Source organism: Onychostoma macrolepis, chromosome 14, assembly GCF_012432095.1.
Source record: "Onychostoma macrolepis isolate SWU-2019 chromosome 14, ASM1243209v1, whole genome shotgun sequence".
In the NCBI taxonomy this organism is placed as follows: Eukaryota; Metazoa; Chordata; class Actinopteri; order Cypriniformes; family Cyprinidae; genus Onychostoma; species Onychostoma macrolepis.
Window position 1 is genome coordinate 14,484,424 of NC_081168.1, and position 4,786 is coordinate 14,489,209.

The 4,786-nt window shown below is 36.7% G+C and overlaps 1 long non-coding RNA gene across 1 annotated transcript; it reads right to left on the reverse strand.

The window, feature by feature from the left end:
• Positions 1 to 618: 618 nt before the first annotated feature.
• On the reverse strand, positions 619 to 3,121 carry LOC131553451 (uncharacterized). The gene is made up of 4 exons (XR_009274187.1): positions 3,023 to 3,121; positions 2,614 to 2,636; positions 2,299 to 2,420; positions 619 to 1,492 (listed from the first exon to the last, which is right to left on the reverse strand). It is a non-coding gene; the product is annotated as an uncharacterized LOC131553451 (long non-coding RNA).
• Positions 3,122 to 4,786: the final 1,665 nt, after the last annotated feature.

Below are 4,786 nucleotides of genomic sequence, written 5' to 3' on the forward strand. Positions count from 1 at the left end.
TTTAGGTGAGAATGTTCTTTCATAGGCATAAATATGCGGTTTGTTAATAAAGTTAACAAACAAATTTAAGAAATTAGTTTCAACGTTTTGGGAGATGTGAGCAACCGTTCAGCGCTCGTGAACCCGCTAAGAGCAGGCATACTTCAGCCAGATCTTCTGGAATTTGCCTCTGGCTCTGAGGTATTTGTGGTGGTTAAGCATAAGATATAATTATTTTGGGATAAATCTAACGGGCAGTCTTTGGTCTCATTAATCAATTATTTCCTTCAACATTAAAACGGAAAATTCTGTAGATTTACATTTTCTTCTGTGCGATAAACGGACAATCCTTAATGCAGAAATTTCTAAAAAAAAAAAAATAGCATAGGCCTATCTTTAGTAGCAAATAAATCCAGCGCAATATACAAATTGAACATGGTTTATTTTTACCTCATGTAAACATTCTTAAAAGTGTGTTCAGTAGCTTTTATTTGCCTTAAACAGGTGAAGACAAAAATATTATTACATCAATTGATTTAACAATGTGTAAAGCACCACTGAAAATGCTTGTATTGTCGAACACTTTTTAGTTTTAAAACGCAACATGCAGAAAAAAGAAAACATGAGCAGGTACTTGACATACAATATTGGTGTTGCACCAAATAGTTGTCACAAAGATAAACTTCATTGCGAAACAGTCAAGATTCAAAATATTTTCAAATACATGGGGGAAAAAAAATTAATACAAAGACAGGGCTGTCATTAATAACAATCGCTATAGACTTACAGTCAATAGTCAAGTGAAATGTTCCAGTGTTTACACCATTTAACCTATAGTAGAACACAATATTATTTAAAAGGACAGTTCACCCAAAAATGTGAATTCTGTCATCAGTTACTCACCCTCATACCGTTCCAAATCCATAAGATTTTCATTCATCTTTGGAACACAAACAAAGAGTATTTTTAATGAAATCTCTGTGCTTTCTGTCCCTCCATTGACAACTACCATTTCAAGTTCCAATAAGGTATAGCTGTCAGATTTCATTAAAAAGGATCTTCATTAGTGTTCCAAAAATGAACAAAAGTCTAACAGGATTGAAACAAGATTTTTCATATAACATTTTGGGTGAACAAACCCTTTAAGTTAGATTACTAACCTCTAATTCATGCTAAATTATCTGCATCTACAATTGACATGGTACTGCAAAAAATACTTTCTTGTACAGTATTTGAAAATAAAAAAACAAAGATTCATGCACTCATGCCTCACATTTCAATATGAAACTATACTATACAACTATACTAAACTACACTTGTGTGCTTTTAGTATCTCTTGCCATGTGCCAGTTTGTGGAAACTACTTTTTTCCCTTTTTTCTGCATGTTCAGTCCAAGTTCCATGTTGAGATTTGAAAAAAGCTCAAATTGTACATGGATTCTCAAAGTCTTGGAACCGTAGGTTCCCATCATCTCAACCTTTGACCCTCGTTCAGGATTTCTTCATACGAAGACTGGAAATGACAAGAAACTACATGAATGAAAGTGAAGTACGGAGTAACATGCAGAACAGGTTGAGATTGAATTATCAGCTGCTATTCCAAATACTTTTCAGTTCAAACATTGTTTATAAAATGCTAAACTTGCATTTCCAGTGGTCTACAATTGCATCTGTCATGTAATCTTGTCAACGATGTTTTACGATATACTTAAAGAGATAGAATTATCATTTTTGGGTGAACTATCATTAATTATTCACCCTCATGTCGTTCCAAACCCGTAAGACCTTTGTTCATCTTCAGAACACAAATTAAGATATTTCTTAATTTATCCGAGAGCTCTCTGACCCACGGTGGTGCTGACGCTGCACTTTGTTTACTGGCAAATGAACGCACACGCATGCGTTGTGGTACTCTCGTTAATGGTAGCAGACTTTCCCAGGAGAGAAGAATTCATTGAATAAAGTTATTTTTGTTTTCTTTGCGCACAAAAAGTATTCTCATAGCTTCGTAAAATGACAGTTAAACCACTGATGTCGCATGGACCATTTTAATGATGTCCTTATACTACGTTTCTGTGCCTTGATCGTGGTAGGACCCTTGCTGTCTATGGAGGGTCAGAAAGCTCTCAGATTTCATCAAAAATATCTTAATTTGTGTTGCAAAAATGAACGAAGGTCTTATGGGTTTGGAATGACATGAGGGTGAGTGATTAATGACAGAATTTTCATTTTTGGGTGAACTAACCCTTTGATTATTTTCAACTAAACAGCAACACAATAAAATGCTTTATACACAGTCTCATTACACAGATTCCTTACATTTGTATGGATTCCAGCGTAGGTGCCATCTCCTCTGGATTTTTTATGTTTAAAATAAAACAAAGAGAATGTGTAGCTCAGCCACAATGGGAGGAAATGATAACTTCTTGAATGACAGCAATCTGGAATCACCAGTAACCAAATAAGAAATTACAAAAAACACATGGTGAAGTCAGAAAACCACTCCAAACATTGATTAAATATTTCCTACACAAACAAAAGTCAACTGAATAAATGACTAATTTTTTGTCAGTATTGAACAGGCCTAATGGTAAATAAAATAAAAACAGTTAATAAATAAAACAGAATACAAACCCATGATAAGAATGCAGGGGGTGCTTGGGGTGTACAGTACAGCAGCAATTAGATATGTCATTAGAAAAGAAAACAAAAGAAACACCATGAATCTCATGAACTGCTGTCCCTTTAAAACATGACTCACATCTGACACATCCCAACTCTTTATCAGTCAAGACATTAACTTATTTAAGACTGTCACTCGCCAAAAATGGTAATTTTTACATAATTCTGTGTGCTTTTGTCCCTGTAAGTGCGAGAGAGAACTCGGTGCGCTACGATGCGCTGTCTGAAATAAATAAAAAATAATAATAATAAAGCGGCAATCTCTGCGCGTGCATGACATGCGTGTTGTGCCAGTAACTTTACCGAATTAACTTCTCGTGTGTGTGTGTTTAACATAAGACAATAAAAAGTCTAAACCTACCTCGTTTGGCAGAAAAGGCGTGTTATCCTTGAAGAATTCTGCGATGTCAGATCTTCACCTAGTCTTATCTTAATCTCTTAAAAAAAAAAAAAAAAAAAAAAAATCGTAAATGGTCTTCTTTTCTTGACAATTCTGCCAGCTCCTGTTGAAGGCATAAAGCGCTCTAAACACAGTTGTACCTCAGATTTAACGTTCTTACAGCTGCAACTTCACCTCAGTAACCTTAATGTGCCGATGCTACGCCATGCTCAGTAACAAATACACGCAACAACAATTAAAAAAGTTAATTAACTTTTAATTATAAAACTAAAAGTGAGAAGACTGTAACAAATAACTTACCTCCATGTGTCGAGTAAGATGTGACGGTGTGCTGAAAATGTTGAATATGACGGCTCCAACATTCATTTGCCAAACAAGACAGCAACTAAGTTAAAGCTACAGTTTATGTTACATTTAACAAAAACTAATTTACCACGAAAGTGTAAGAACAGTTTCCCAAACCCGAAATCTGACTTTAAAATAACATTTTGACCGATACTATCTCTGTGAATAATGGCGCCTGCTCTAGCACTGTTTTCGCGCCGATAATGGACTGAGCTTCTTGTTCCCACAATGCAAATCGTAATTTAAAAAATAGGGAAAAACACCTGTAAAAACCAAATACGGAAAATTCCTTCAAATTATTACTGTATATTGTACTGTATTTTTACGGACTTTTTTTACAGTGTAGAGAATTTAAAATCTGATTGTTTTACATACAGTCATGGCCAAAAATATCGGCACCCTTGAAATTCTGTCTGAAAATGCAACACTTCTCTCAGAAAATTGTTCCAATTGCAAATGTTTTGGTATTAACGTGCTTATTGTATTTGTTTGCACTGCAACAACACACACACACACACACACACACACAAATCACACATACATGGTACATGGGAAGGGTAAGTGAGACTGGATGAATGAAACCGGACAGAAACAGGGGAAATGAAGCTGAGCTGACCATCTGAAAGAACCATCGGTCTCTAATCCAGACAGCAAACAGTGTCGGTCCAGATCCGGCCCGCATAGATTTCACACGGGCCAGATGTGGGCTGGATCTGGGCCAAAACTATGTTGCTGTCTGGGAATTCAAAGCACAGTATACGATAGCTTACAACAAACCTCTGTGTAGTGAAAGGAACGAAACTTGCAGTTGACTTAGCTGTGGAACGAGAGTCTCGTGAAGCCTCTGAAAAGGGTCTGGATGGTTCCATTCGATGGCCAAAGTTGCAATCTCTTGAAACTCTGAGGTTGTTCTTGACTTTGTTGGGGTTTAGAGAGTCCTCTCTCCTTAGTAAGCACATAGCTGGGTGTAAAATGGGGCCTGCTGGCCCTGTGGGCCGCAGTGGAACTGCAGGCCACAATCCAGAGATGAAGATGCAGAGACTGCCGGGAGCGGAGAGAGAGAAAGAGAAATGTCTGAGCGATGGCATTTCCATGATGGCGAATTCCAGGGTTGATTGAAGATGAACTCCAGTGGTATTAGTGTCCGTCATCAAAGTGTCCGTCATCAAATGAGCATTAATTTGGTAGGAGACACGATATAGGTGGGGTTACATTAACTAATACTTCACTGATAAAGCATGCATACAACAAAATACAATGCAAGAGACACCATACAAGACAGTTAAAATCATACACACAATGTCCTGGGATGCATGTTCATTCATAGGAAAGTTTGTCTAGAAATGAAAAGAAGGAAAGTTCTGTTTTTATGGGCATTGA